Here is a 16,773-nt window from a genome sequence, read left to right as displayed (position 1 = left end):
CTATTAGATGGTAAAAAGAACTAAGCCAGGATTCAAAACCAGTGGAAACAGCATTTGCTTAAAGAGCCCCTAATTCTAGATAACAGTTTCAGAATATCCCACAATGAGAGAAAGGCCCATACTTTAAGTGATCATGCACAAGGTGTTTTTCTCTTCAACCCAACTGTGAGCTTTTGAGGGATAGTGCTAAATATATTCCTAAATATTGCAACACCCATTGCTGGTCACTTCTTCCCCTATGCTAACTTACTTCCTTGAATATGTTTCTCCTGTTGCAATTTCCATGAGGGGCAACATGAAGTACAGAAGAACATACAGTCAGTTCTAGAAACCAACAACCTTGGGTTAATTTTCTAGTCCGCATAAATTGTGGCAGTTTGAAAATCAAGACGCACAGGTAAGATGTAATCAGGCAACAGGAAAAACAAGACGAAAAAGGCCACACACAACTATTCTGAAGATGGGTGGGGTGGGGAGGAAGGAGGGGTTGTTGAGGAAAGCATTGGTAAAGATGAGCAAGTCTTTCTGTAGCTAAATTCTTAGGAATGACAGACACATATTGATGAAGCAGAGTAAAACGTGTGAGACACAAGCGGCAAATAGGTGAGGAGAGAATAATTTACGATGGGAAAAAATAATAGGTAAGGTTCTGTTCTTGACCACCTAAGCAGGTAGCTATGCACCTATTTTTATTTTTTTTTAAGTTTATTTATTTTGGGAGAGAGCAAGAGAGAGAACTCAATGGGTAGGGGCAGAGAGAGAGAGGGAGAGAGAATCCCAGGCAGGCTCCGCACTAACTGTGAGATCATGACCTGAGCGGAAACCAAGAGTCAGTCTCTTCACCAACAGCCACCCAGGCGACCCTACAAACATATACTCTATTTGATCAGCAAGTCTCCCATTTTCCTTGACATTATTTTTAAATGTTTATAAGTGAAATATTTAAAAACTGGCTGTAATTTGACTTTCCTACCTCAACACCTATCCTTCACATACTCTGCACAACTGGATATTACACTGGAGCCAATTTGGAGCAATTGTTTTTCTGTAACATCCCTGAGATGTTAAATACTGTGATAATTAAATGAAGCAATTCACTCTTTAGTCCTGAGTTGTTAGTCTAGTCCAGGGGTCAGCAAACTTTTACTGCAATGAGTCAGAGAGTAAACATTTCCGTCTATAATAAGGGCCCTATGGTCACTGTTGCAACAACTGAATTCTGCTGCTCTAATGCAAAACCAGCCTTAGGCAATTTGCAAACAAATGATCATGGCTAATGTGTTGGTATAAAGCCTTGTTTACAAAAATAGCCAGCAGGCTGGAATTGACCCAGGTGCTAAAGTTTACTGACCTTTGGTATAGTGTCTGGCATATAATAAATGCTCAAGAAATGTAAACTCTTTATGAGTTTATGAGCTACCAGTTCTCTCCCTTTAGAACGGTATTCTCTCCTCTGACTGCTCTGCTTCTCCAGGAAGCTCCTCCTCAACTTTCTCACATGAATCTTTCACCTGCATCTCCAGGCATATTTTCCACTATTATTTTTGTTATTATAATCCCCAATTTGTTTCCATTGATCGCTATTTTCAATGTGCCAGGTACAATACTCACTGCTCTAAAAACATTATCTTATTTAATCTTTACAAAATACTTTGCAGGGGGTGCCTAAGTGGCTCAGTCCATTAAGCATCCAATTTCAGCTCAGGTCATAATCTCACCGTTCATGGGTTCGAACCTCACATTGGGCTCTGTGCTGACAGCTAGGAGCCTGGAGCCTGCTTCAGATTCTGTGTCTCCCTCTCTCTCTCTGCGCCTGCCCGGCTTGTGCTCTGTCTCTCTCAAAAACAAATAAACATAAAAAAAAAAGAATGAAAATATTCTTCTCAAACAAAAATTGAATATTATAGCCCCTAAACGATTATTTTGTACACTATATCCTCTAATCATAATGTAGTTACTTAGTATTGTTTCAGAAATATAAGTAGAGGAAAAAATGTGAACGAAGAAACTTAAGTAAAAGTATGCATTATTAAATAATGGAAGTTAAAAATGATATTATCCTGGAAACTATAATGAAAAATTAAAAATTCCTTCATTTCAAATATGTGAGATTATGTTCAACTGAATTACACAGCTATTATTGAGACAAGCATTCATCATCACAAGCAAAAAAAAAAAAAAAAAAAAAAGAAAAACAGAAACAACCAAAAGGAGACAGAAAGAAGAAACTGGCAGATACAAAAAAATAGATGTAAAAAAGTATAATATTTTCAATGTTAATTATTTGAAAGATTAGTAAGATAAACAAATCTCTGCTAACACTGATCAAGAGAAAAATAGAGAACACAGTATAGGTAATAACAAAAATGAAAAGATGTAAAATTAAAGACAGATATGGTATGATTTTAGATAGTCACAAAAGATTCTGGTAAGAAACTTTATGCCAATAACTTTGGAAACTTGGATGAAATCTATAGTAGCCAAACAAAATATATCATTTCAAAAAATTTTAAAGGTTTATACCTGCCTGCAAATCTAAAATATAATTAATCATGGGTGCCTGGGTGGCTCAGTCAGTTAAGCGTCCGACTTTGGCTCAGGTCATGATCTCACGATTCATGGGTTTGAGCCCTGCTTCTGGCTCTGTGTTGACAGCTCAGAGCCTGGAGCCTGCTTCGGATCTGTTTCTTCTTGTCTTTGCCCCTCCCCTGCTTGAGCTCTGTCTGTCTCTCTCAAGAATAACTGAACATTAACAATTAAAAAAATATATATATAATTAATCAGTTTAGAGAAAAAAGAAATTCAATAAAAGGCCCCAGATTGTTACTGGTGATTTCTTTAGAAAACATTTAAAAAATAAGTATTTTTAATTTTGTATGAAGACTTCTAATAGTCGAAAAAGAAACAATATTCTCAAAATTCTTTGATGATACTACCATAACCTTCATTCCAATGTAAGATAAGAACTATATGATAAAGGACAATTAAAGATCAACATCCACTAAAAATATAGATGCAAAAATCATAAATATTACCCAACCAAATCCAGCTACAAAATAAAATTATACTGATAACTACATTTGTATTTAGATCTGTGAAAAAAACATGGCTTTGAATTAGAAATTATATTAATGTCATTCACAAAGTATCAGTTTAAAAAAGTCAGATCATTTCATCACATAGATTCTGAACAGTAGTCAATACTAATTTATGGTTTAAAAGAAAATTAATCTTAAGCAAATAATGCAAAACAACTTTCATAATTACCCTATATCACTGCAAAACATAATATTTATGAATAAAAATTTTAAAGCATTGCCTCTTGATTGTGGAATCAGTCAAAGATGTTATTTTCACGGTCTCTAGTCAACCCTGTGCTGACAATCTTATCCAGGGGTGTAAATATCAAAGTTATAAGAATTGAAACCCAAGGGAAAAAAATATCATTCCACTCAGAATATATGAAAATGTAGTTATGAGGGGTGCCTGGGTGGCTCAGTCAGTTAAGCATCTGACTTCAGCTCAGGTCATGATCTTATGGTTTGTGGGTTCCAGCCCTGAGTCGGGCTCTGTGCTGACAGCTTGGAGACTGGAGCCTGCTTCGGGTTCTGTGTCTCCCTCTCTCTCTCTCTGTCCCTCCCCTGCTCACACTCTGTCTCTCTCTCTCAAAAAATAAGTAAACATTAAAAAACATTAAAAAAAAAAGAAAATGTAGTTATGAAAAAGGAACATCAATAAACATTCAAATAGATGTAGTAAGAATTTTCACCAAGGTTGCTAGATATAAATAAAATCCATATTCAAAACACAATAGCAGCTAGAGGGGGAGTTCCAGATCTGCAATGGCAGTGTAAGCCCATTACCACCTATCTCTCCCAACTAAAAATTCTGAACAAAAAATATGCAATCAAAAATAGCAACAGCAGCAACTACATACTATTATGAAAATAAACACAAGAAGGTGGATTGTGAAGGAGAATTGAAATTAAAGAAGCACTGTACATGCAACCCAGAGTATTTAAGTTCCCTACATTTTTGTTTTTGTTATTATTATTATTATTATTATTATTTTGTATCCAGATTTTGTCCTAAATATAAATCCCATTCCAGAGCCTGGCATCTCGAAGGTCTAGTAAAACCCCATATTTCTGACTTAGAGGAATGAACAAATAGAACTCTTAGAGGTACAACATCTAATTTAACTCTTGAGCTACCCATCTATGGGATGGATCCAAACCACTGCAGCAAAGGCTTAGAAATAAGAACCAAATTATCATGTTAGGGTGCAAGACATAACTTTCAGTCTAAACCTAATGAAGTTGAAAAACAAAAACATCCACATTCTCCAGAAAATACTAATAGGATCCAGGACCTATACATCACAAACTTCATAAAGTACAGGGTATAATCTGTAATAACTCAGCATGCAAAGAACCAGGGATCTGATTGTCTAAGGGTAGACAACCAACCAGTGTTGACTTCAAGATATTTAGATGTACAAACTGTCTGACAAAACCTTTAAAGTTACTTTAACTATGCCTCATTAGGTAAATAAAATCCTCATTTATTTTAAATGAATAGAAAACCATCTGAATAGTGCTATATGTATTAAAGAAATTGAAGTTTCTATCAAAAACCTTCCCCCACCAAAACAGCAGGCTCATATGGTTTCACTAGTGAGTTCCACCAAATATTCACAAGGAGATTATACTACTCTTATATCAACATTTTCCATAAAAAGGAGATGCAATGATTATTGCTCATCATAATCCTAATATCAAAACATGATAAAGACATTTTAAAAATTAAAAATCCATAGTCTTCATGAATTTATATCTAAAAATCTAAATCTAAAACATTAATATTGAATCTAAGAATATATAGGATAACATGCCATAACCAAATAGGATTTATTCCAGAAATGCAAGACAGTTAAACATTCAGCAATCAGTAATGTATCATATCAATGGAATAAAGAAGAAAAAAAGCATATTACCAACTCAATAAATGTATACAAATCATTGGCAAAATACAAAAAATATTATGATAAAAAAACACGACGCATGCCAGTAATAGTAGGGAAATTCCTCAAACTGATAAAAGCCATCTAAAACAACAACATTACCATCTACATTATATTTAATAATAAAAAACTGAATTGTTGGAGTCGTTACATTCCCTGAAATTGGGAAGACAATGAGCCTGTTTTCACCACTTAAAAAATAGGTGAGAAAGAAAGGTAGAAAAACTCTCCTTATTTTCAAAAATGATATAATTTCTTGCATAAAAAGTCTCAGAGAACCTATAAAATAACTATTGGAACTAATAAGAACATTGAGCAAGTTTTCAAGATAAAAAGTAATATACAAAAAAAAGCAATTGTATTCTAATATGCAAGTAATAAACAATTGGAAAGCACATTTTAAAAACATGTAAAACACCTATGAATAAATCTCTGAAAGATGTCTGAGATCACTATACTAAAAATTACAAAATGTTATTGAAATTAAAGAAGATCTAACTAAATAGAGAGTTACAACATGATCATGAATTGGAAGACCTCCCCAAAACTCCCAATCTCCAGTCCATTGGGAATTTTTATAGCAATTGCTATCCTGATTCTAAAATTCGTAAAGAACCCAGAATGCAAGGAATCCAGAATAAAGTAAATTTAAAGAAGATATATAAAGAATCCAGAATAAGTGAAGCAACTTTGAAGAAGAACAAAGTTGGAGGACTTATGGAACTTGGTTCTGAGGCTTACCTCAAAAAGCTATGGTAAACAAGACATTTGGTAGTAACATAATGAAAGACTTATAGATCAGCATCTCAGAGAAGATAGCCCAGAAATAGACCCGCACGTGTTAATTCCACTTATTTTCAACAAAGATGCTAAAACAATTGAATGGGGGAAAGAAACTGTTTTAGAATCCCTCCCGAAGCTTTGTAGTGGCTCCATCTTGAGAAGTATTTCTAACCATCTCCTCTGTTGCTCGACCCCACATCCTTGTGTTTATTAATTTCTTCTCTACTTTTGGTGGAATCTACCTGTACCTTTTTAGAAGGGGTGCACTATATATACATAGATTTTCTTGAGATTCTGCAGGCTTCTAAATGTCCATCAAACAGATTAGAGTATATCCATACAATAAAAAATTATGCAGAAATAAAAAAGAAGATAATACTATAAACAGAACAACACAGATGAATCTCAGATATTTTGCTAGAACAAAGAAGCTGATCGCATGAGATTCCAGTTATAACAAGCTCAAAACTAGGAAAAATATTTATCCTGATCAAAAATCCTCCATGGTCTCTGTGTTCAGAAGGTGGCATAGAGAAGACGGATTGCAAGGTAGTGACAGAAAACTACCTGGGAGATGAAAATTCTTTAAACCTTGAGTAGGGTGCTAGTTACATGGGTATTTGCACTTTCAAAAGTCATTGACCTATATACTTAAACTGTATGAATTTTATTGTATGTACATTATATCTCAATAAAGTTGATTAAAAAGTTTCTAAATGTTTCATTCTGATGTGCAGATATACTTATTTCTGGTTTTGCTATATATAAGAGTGTTATTAATAATATACACCTATGAAAAGGTACATAATTTTGAACAGTTCTGAATATATATAGCATATATATGTGTATATCAGTATACACAGTTTTATTGAATATATATATAGTTTTATTAAATAACACATACATATATTCCCATAAAGTTGTTACCACAAATCTGGATAATGATCATGTCTACAATACCATGTTAGTCACATCATGAGTCTTTTCTTTTTGACATGCTCTGGTCTATCTCAAGAATATTCAATGATTTTTCTCCTTTTCCCATATATGGAGAAAACATATCTTATGATACCTGGCTGTAGTTTCTGCTTTGCTTGGCTCAGGGTGGTCCATCAAGTTCTAAATAATTAAAATTCTGAGTTCCGGAGTCACAGAAACCTTAAAGGCATGTTGGGCACTTAAAGCTACAGGACAACAAGGCTTGAAGTCAGAAAGTTCCTGAATTTCCTCTTCCTTTCTAAACTCTGAAATTCTATCTTCCATCCAAAGGTTCCCTCACTCTGCAAGGGGGAAAGTGGCAGGATTGTTGTCATGATCTATTCCTGGGTAGGATGGTCTTTCACCTCTTCAAAATGTCTTCCTCATGCTAATTCGATTTCCTTTCAAGTCAACAGTGGGCCTAATTGATATTTCTGTAGCACCCACATCATTTCTCCTGTTCTCTCTTTTCCTCCATCTTAGAAGCCTTTTGAGAGGCAGGAAAACGATGAAAGAGATGAGGCCAACACATTCTCAGAGAGGGGTTGGACAATGGTAAATTAGAGTTTAGATTCTATTTCTCCCAGCCCCTGTGCTCATTCCACCTCAGCTGGCTTCAATCCCAATTTCTCGTTCTTGTTTTATTTCCTTCTGCTGTTTCTCTCCTTGAGTTGCATTTCTGGTGCCAGGTGGGAGCAGCAGCTGAGCACTGTGGAGGCGTAAGGTATGGAGAGCTGGCTGAGGCTGCTAATGATGTGCTCTGGCAAAGCAGTTCCATTGCAGCCACAGTGATGGATGGCATCACTGGAGAATAACCCACAAAAGTGCTCAACTTTTTTCATGAATCTGCAGTTTCTTCCGAAAAAGTAGAATTTTATCAAATGATACAGTAAGACATCTGTTTCCTCCAGCAGTGATTTCCAGACAGGGCAATATCCTATTGAGTAGAGCCTGAGACTAACTCCTAATTGAACTGATCTGGGTTCTGATTTCAGTTTTCCAGTCTTTAGAAAAGAGATCATAGAAGTATTGTTATTATTTTTTAAAGTTTATGTATACTCCAAGAAAATTAAAGGAGGGTGTGGAGAGGTTATTCATTCACTTGTCAACAATTATTCACTAAGACTCTATTATGTGCCAGCAACTTGCTAAGATCCACCATCATTATTTCTATGTGGGCCACAGAGAACTGTTGCTAAATCTGTATGTCCGCTTCCCTCAGCTATGGGAAATATTTCCTACCAGATTCACATTTCTCAAGACGAAAATGGCAACCATTCTAAGCTACCATCAAGTACTGTTGCCGAAGCCAGCTGAACATCTGCAAGATGATTTGCTCATGACAAAGGCATCAGTGATCCTTCATGGCTTTTGAGTAATGTCCTAGGGGACTTACTAATTGTCATGTATAGACATTGCTTATCAACGCAGTGGTGGTACTGACAGATGAATAAAGAAAAGTAATGCAGCTATTTTTTTTAAAGGAAGTATATGGAGAAACAACACAGTTAAATCTAAATGCTACGTGATAAATAGTAACTCTCCACGATTTTGCCTACTGACATTTTAATAGCAACATATTTAAACTGGACTCGTTAGAGTCTTTTAGCACATCTTACACATAACAACAACACTCCAACAGCCAGAGAAACATTAAACCAAGTCCTAATTTATCCGGCGGTCAAGCTCAACCATACCATTTTATGTACTAACAATTCTTGCTCTACAAGGATAGTAGCTACACAAAATCCATTACAGCAGAAACCTGGCACAAAGCTCATTTGAATAATATTTCAGTCTGACCCATAGTTTTTTAAAATGAGAGAACTAGGCCCAGGAAGATTATTTATGAACTTTAGCCTTGGTAAAAATAGAAAATGTGCTTGCTTCCAAATAGGTGACATCAGTAACAATCACTGACCAGATATGCAAATTTAGTTCTTGCTTTTCATGCATTTCTTTTTTCCTCCTCTTCTTTTTCTCTCTTCCTCTTCTATCTCTGTCTCTCTTTCATTATACTTTCCTTCTCCCTGTCCACAATGCACTTATTCCAAAAATAATTTGTTTGTTGATATTTGAGTAGAACATAGCACAAAAATGGAATCCGGACAACAAAATATCTAAATGCAAAGTACCCCAGTTTCTGTCATTTGTAGTAGTAACAATGTTACAGAAAAATATTTTCTGTCATTTATGGCTACTTTTTTTTTAAATTATTTTTTTAATGTTTATTTATTTTTGAGACAGAGAGAGACAGAGCATGAACGGGGGAGGGGCAGAGAGAGAGGGAGACACAGAACCGGAAGCAGGCTCCAGACTCTGAGCCATCAGCCCAGAGCCGGACGCGGGGCTCGAACTCACGAACCGTGAGATCGTGACCTGAGCTGAAGTCGGACGCTCAACCGACTGAGCCACCCAGGTGCCCCTTTTATGGCTACTTTTTAATATTTTTGACATTTTGACATTTTTCAAACCTTACTAGCTTTTAACCCATTATTGTCTCAATAATATAACCAGCATTATAAAATACAGAGAGAAAAAAAAGGAGAAACACCGAATTTTTTTGCATTCTCCCTTTAGGGCAGAAAACAGACAAGAAATAAAGCAAAAGGAACTTTCTAAGGAATTACATGCAACTGAGATCAGCATATATGATCATTCAGTGTTATTAATGATATATAAGCAGAAAGAGTGTTTCAGAATATTTTTACAAAGCAGGGAACACAGATTGCAATGTGTGAATTCAAAAGGCTTTGGGAAAAAAGACGAGATCATTTCGCTGCTGCATTCACTCTGCTTAAGTGCACCCTTCTCCAAGTCTTTCTCTTTCTTCCTTTTCTTCTCTTTCTTTCTCTTCCTTCCTTCCTTCCTCCCTTTCTTTCTTTCTTTCTTTCTTTCTTTCTTTCTTTATCATTCCCTCCTCTCTCATTCTCTTGTTCTTGTTTTTATTCTCTCTCTCCTTTTATTCTCTGTCACAGTAGGTTATGTTAGGCTGTCATTGCGTCATTCTATACTTGCTACAGAAGTTATCACATAAGTTTGTAAAATGCAAAGGTATTTTATCAACATTGAACAGCAAGATCCCAGGAGATGCCAAGGTGGAATTAGTCCATCCCAGACATACCAAAGCCAGTATTTCAGGAAAGGAACTGAGTCCTGATATAGGGGGATGACAAACATTCCTATTAGCAGCTTCTATCCCAGAGTGCACAGCAGCCCAAGAATTTAATATGATGTACGGCATGTGACTAGTCTTTGCTAAAATTTGTTCTCACAAAAGGATCTGAGATTCACTCACACTGTAATAAATAACTGAAGAACATTTAAAATGCTAGGAAAGGGATTATAGGCTTTAGGTCCAGACACCAAATTAAGAGGTTACCTTGGAGTTATTAAATCAAATAGATCATGAAGGCAATCTCACACCCTTCCAACAGTAGCACCAGTTCTCCCTGGAGAGAGAGAAAATTAAGGAAGAGAAACAGAAGGAAGGAAAGAGAAAAGGAAAGAGAAAAGGGCGAGTTATCAGATAGCGTAGGGACACAGTACACATTGAAATTAAAATCCTCAATTAATGTGTGGCCACAGTATTAGATTGTATGTAAGAGAAACAGATTAGATATAATCTCACTGGCATTTACCGTTTTCAATCAAAATGACCTCTACTAACCTCCCTTTGCCATTTTCCTATATTCTTTAGTGTGCTATTCCCCTGATCTTTCCTCTTCATTATAATGTTTGAGACATACTTTTTGTTTTAAAGAAAGAAACAGGATCCTTGAACTGCACCTTGAGCTTTCCATAGGAAAAGCAAGAGAGAAACTCAGTGGAATTGCTAAATAAATACTGCTGGAATGAAGAGCTTAAGGTTGTGCCCTCAAAGTTTTACTGAATAAGTCTTTCTCAAGATAGATCATGAATCAATGCCATTTTTTCCCCAAGTATAGAATAAAACTATATCCACACTTGAGTGTTATAGATATTTCCTTTATCTCTCTGCTTCTTCCTCTCTCTTAAAACATGGTGAAGTTTATGATTCATTCATTTAATAAACACTAAAAAAAAATCCTTTCTGGGACTATCCTTCCAGATTAGCTAATACTCAATGCGAACATGTTTTTCTAAATTATTTTTGTAGAAGTTTCAGCAGTGTCTTCTAAGTGATGCATTTAAGGATGAGACAAGGTTGCGCTTACATTTTGATGCTTTGCCTTTTGCATGCTATACCTTTCTTAATTATAGGAATCATATGTTTGTTAGCTTCCTTAAACATGTTTCTCATCTATATACTATGGGGTATTAGATTAGCTCATTTTACAGTGTTGATATGGAGACTAACCAAGCAGGGCCTCAACATATCAGGTGCTTGAGCCCTTACCTGGCTTTCTAGTGCAGATTTAACTTTGGTGCATTAATTCTGAGTGGAGATTCTCAGATAGGGCCTAAAGGGAGCTGGACCTCATAAATCCCACCTGAGTAAGATGGGGTCTTCTGTTACACAAACTGCTTCCATACAGCCTAGGACCTACCTGTGTGATAAGACTAGAAATCACCCAACATTAGCACTTTTGGCTTTTCTAGTACGTCAGAAAAGGTTTGGGTTTCTTGGATTTAAATAACCTACCCCATTTCATCTCCATAGTCCTCCCTCAGAGGCTTAGGCTCTGTGTTACACTGGATCCCCTATCTGGAAATTTTTTTTTTTTAATTTTTTTTTCAACGTTTATTTATTTTTGGGACAGAGAGAGACAGAGCATGAACGGGGGAGGGGCAGAGAGAGAGGGAGACACAGAATCGGAAACAGGCTCCAGGCTCTGAGCCATCAGCCCAGAGCCCGACGCGGGGCTCGAACTCCCGGACCGCGAGATCGTGACCTGGTTGAAGTCGGACGCTTAACCGACTGCGCCACCCAGGCGCCCCTGGAAATTAATTAAAAAAAAAAAAAAAAAAAGAACAGTCCTTACATTCAGCATTCAAACTCAGTAAACATTGACTACCTATCTCTAAATAGTCTGCATGAGTCGTATTTAGGGAAAAATTGACTTTTAATATCTGAAGACCTCTACCAGCTCTCCTCATTTGATGCAGTCTTAGGGTCAGGGAAAGTCCAGTCTATATTGGTATCCAGGCAGGCTAGTAGTCTGGTATTCCTTTAAAATTATACTCCATTAATATTTTTAGTACTTATTTATAGAGAAAGAAAAATGCTATGTAGAATAAGAAAAGAAGGTGGCAAAGAAGGGTCATTATTCAAAGCTTTCAGGCTCTTTTATTAAAGTGAGAAATTCAACCCAGTTCCCAAAGATGCAAACTCACTAACCAATCAAAAACCCTACAGTTAACCACATCTAGTCTCCTCAGAAGAAAGTCTTTATTCTCAGTAGACAACTTGGAAGTTACCAATGCTCCCCACCCCAAATAAGTGGTTTACTAAAGTAGACCTTCCAACCATTTGAAAGTATTCTTTTTTTTTTATTTATTTTTTTTAACGTTTAGTTATTTTTGAGACAGAGAGAGACAAAGCATGAACAGGGGAGGGTCAGAGAGAGGGAGACACAGAATCTGAAACAGGCTCCAGGCTCTGAGCTATCACCACAGAGCCCGACGCAGGGCTCGAACTCACGGACTGTGAAATCATGACCTGAGCCAAAGTCGGCCGCTTAACTGACTGAGCCAACCAGGCGTCCCTTGAAAGTATTCTTAAGAGGTCCATCATGTTATATTTCGAATATTTATTTGTGTGTGTGTGTGTGTGTGTGTGTGTGTGTGTGTACCAATCTGATCACCATCCCTTTAGGTATCCTTTGGGACTACTGGTAGGAAGAGTACAGTTTATAGCCTCCAGAAAGCTATAGAATGGCTTATTCCAGATATTAATTAAATCACCCACAATTTAACACTATATTCAAAGATGAAAATGTATATCCTATTTATTTCCTGTCCCCAGTTAAGTCCAGCCATATCCATCTCAAAGTTTTTCAGAGATTATACAATTAGGATTAACTGATAAAAGAAGATATTCTTATTATAAAATGCCAACAACACAGAGATTCTCCTAAAGTGGAAACTAAATCCCTTCCCCAAATCAAATTACTGGGAATAAATAAATTCAAGATTAAGTCTCTTTGCTGTTGTAAATTCAAGTCCAAAGGAAATTATCTTGCTTTTATAAGTTAAAGTTCAAAATTAATTCAGCATTCTTTAGTTGCCCAAAGAAATTAAATTCCAGTGTTTAAATTCTGCTTTCTTTTAGCTAGATGGCTTCCTTATGCCTGGCAAGAGTTGAACATTGGCTAACACCAGTCCTGTCCCTGTCTTCCATGGGAATAGTATATCTATCAGTTTGCTAGGTTTGTCATAACAAAATACCAGACTCGATGTTTTAAACAACAGAATTTATTTTCTCACAATTCTGGTGGCTGGAAGTCCAAGATCAAGGTGTTAGTAGATATGATTTCTTCTGAGGCCTTTCTTCTTCTTGTGTGCACATGTCTGATGTCTCTCTGTGGGGCCAAATTTCCTCTTATACAAATACCAGTCATATTGGATTAGGGTCTACCCTAAGGACTTATTTTAATTTAATCACATCTTTAAGACCTTATCTCCAAACACATACATTCTGAGGTACTAGGGGTTAAGATGTCAACATGTTAATTTGGGGGGAACACAATTTAGCCTATAATATCATAATCCTTCGGGATTATAGAAATTTAATTCCAAGCCAACTCTCTTATGGATCCAAGGTCATCCCAGGATAAACGAGATAATCAAAACTCTGTTCTAATTCCCAGAATAAAAGAAAAAGTCAATCCCCAGCACCTACAATAGTGTATCCAGGAATCTTTATTCCTGAAATCAAGCATTTAATGTACCAAAGTCTACTGCAGTGACTCAGTGGTGTCTGAGAGGAGGTGGGCAGGGAAACCCTTCCTCATAGTAGCTTTGCCAGAATGTCAGTCATTGTAGGTCTCTTTGGAGACCACCACTGTGAGTTTATTCTCAGTTGGAAAGACTCTTCCATCAGCAGGTGATTTCCATTTATTTTCCTATTTTTCCTGGGGAAAACTGCAGCTATATATAGTATCTCTTCACGTACAATGACCTTCAAGATAATTGTACTTTATTAACTGTTAATATTTGCAGAAGTGGCAGCTACTTATTGAGCTATCATTTATTTTCACCCAGAATATTAAAAATCTCTTGGTTTTCAATTTTTCTTTGGTCCCCATATCTCTGGCACCTTCATGGTAAACTGATTCTCCTGTGAGTGGGCATTTTATACCTGTGCCAGTAGTTTTGCCTCTTTCTATGTAATTGCTAAAGCCTAAGACATGTTTCCTAGGGGTTCCCAAGATGCTGCTGATGCTTTGACAGCTAGAGGCTTCCTGAGGACCAACATTTCTGCTTATGCTCTTCAGACTCTGTCACTTTTCAACTTTTGGATGTTCTACACACTGAACAGTTTTTGCTTTTGCTATATCTTTTTCCTAAGTAGTGGCAAATTCCTCTATTCCACTTCCTTCCCTCATTTTGCACTTTAAGGAAGTTCACCTCCTTCACTTCCTAACAGTTAAATCCACTTTTTAGCACAGTTTTGGTTTTTTTTCATCTTTTTTCATATCTGGCTATGGATGTTTGCTGGATGTGAATGCCTTATTTTTGTTTTATTACATTTCCTTTGTTTTCTGGTCCTAACATTTGTTTTTCTAATATACTTCTTTATATTTTGTTTTATAGTAAGATTTAGAAAATTTTATATTAAGAGATATGAAACTAATAATATATTAAAGCATCCACACTCACCTTATTAAGTTGGATCATATCACCTAGTGAGTAGTCTCCTGTCACATAAGAAGTGAATAAAACATTCTGTAAATATTATAAAAGAGAGACAAGTTCATTAACAAAGCTCATATCAAGCTGGTAACATAGTTCTCCTCCACGGGACAGCTGACAAATTCCCGTGGAGGGGATGAGCACATGGTTTTGTTTGTTTGTTTGTTTGTTTGTTTGTTTTTAAAGTTTATTTATCTATTTATTTATTTTGAGAAAGACCCAGCACGAGATGGGGGAGGGGTAGAGAGAGAGGGAGAGAGAGAATTCAAAGCCGGTTCCACGCAGAACCTGACATGGAGCTCGAACACGCAAAGCCCTGAGATCATGACCTGAGCCGAAACCAAGAGTGGGACACTTATCTGACTTGAGCCACCCAGGTGCCCCTAAGTGACATTGGCTTCAATACAGATTCTGTATAGAGCAGAGGTTCATTTGTAAAGATACTCTCAGTTGTGCAAGAGTTCAGAAACTTACTGTTCATATTCAAAGAGCTACTTGAATCAATCAGAGATGGAGTAAGAACTTGTGATTTGAGTAGTGAGGCACCAAAGGACTGTGATAATTGTTATATCAGGTAAACGCATATTCTAGATACTTACAAAATCCAATTTTTTTGCAATAAAGCATGCCAAAGGAAAACAAAACAAAATAAAACATCCTTATCTGGGGCTTTAATCCTAAAATATATGAGTATGCTTTAGGACATGGTAGGAAGAAGGGATAATGGAATACTAAATCCCCATATATAATAAGGAAGTGCTATTATTATTACTCCTAATGAAGGCTAATATATGATTAAGTATACTTTTTGAAGTAAATATAATTACTAGTAAAATTTTTAAGCAGGATGTAAAGCTATGAGACAAAAATGTCAACCCATGAGGTCAAACTTGGAAAAAAATTACATAAATAAAAAATATATGTTTAACTTTATATGATGGAATCATAGATTAATTTTTAAACACATAGAAAATTTTCTAAACACAAATACTCTGTTTTCAGTTCATGAAATATCAATCATATAAATGCTATTTAAAAGATAAGATCTAAGACAAATGAGACAGAAAGTTTAACAAGTAACATTTTGGACAGATTTTGAAGAGAAAAGCAAATATTAAATTCATATAATGTGATATTTCAGATAGAAATAAAAGCACTAAATGGAAATAAGATATAAACTCATGAATCATAACTTACCTAGGAATATAGTATCAACAAAAGTAAAGAAAATAGAGTTTCATATACAGAAAGTTATTGTAAGACCCTGAGAATCTTTTCTACTGGATCAAGGAACATTATTAAAATGACACAAACCTTGAATCAATAATACATTAGCCAAGAGTTTTAAGCTTTAGAAATAGACAAAAAAAATGGGACGTCTGGGTGGCTTAGTCAGTTAAGCGTTTGACTTCAGCTGAGGTCATGATCTCATAGGTCGTGAGTTCAAGCCCCATATCAGGCTCTGTGCTGACAGCTCAGAGCCTGGAACCTGCTTCAAATTCTGTGATTCCCTCTCTCTCTGTTCCTCCCCTGCTCATGCTCTCTTTCTCTCTCTCTCTCTCTCTCTGAAAAATAAATAAACTTTATAACATTAAAACAATAACAAATAAATAAAAAGAAATGGACAAAAAAATACAGTTAAATCCCAGCTTTCGGCTCAATACGTATAAATTTTAATAGAAGTACCTTGGTCAGGTTAGTCTGTCTCTGGAATACTCAGCGGCTTCATGAAAACAACATGGAAACTAATAAATAGATTTCTGGGTTATGTGATATTAAGTGATAGATGCAAGAAAAGATGTTTAGCACAGTTTGATACATAGAAGGAGTGCAATATATTTTAATTATTACTATCATTAGTGCTCTTATTACTATGCATTGACAATGTACCCTACAGCCAATTTTATTTTGACAAATGGACCAAAGGCTAAGCCTCTCCATAAAAGTCTCAACAAGTATAAGTGATCTATAATATAACAAAGAAATTAATATCAAAAGTTTACATAAAATAAATTCTAGAATTGAATGTATTTCTCCTAAATGAAATCCTTTGACATAATGAAATAGCTATTGTTTACAAATGAAAAGTAGAGTAAAAGGGATAAGACAGATATTTTCACTCAAGGAACCAACAGCACACAGAAAGAAGAACT

This window comes from Puma concolor, chromosome D1 (genome assembly GCF_028749965.1).
Source record: "Puma concolor isolate L17-30 chromosome D1, mPumCon1.1.hap2, whole genome shotgun sequence".
NCBI classification, from domain to species: Eukaryota; Metazoa; Chordata; class Mammalia; order Carnivora; family Felidae; genus Puma; species Puma concolor.
The sequence above is the reverse complement of the archived record's forward strand: the minus strand, read 5'-3'. Positions refer to the sequence as shown.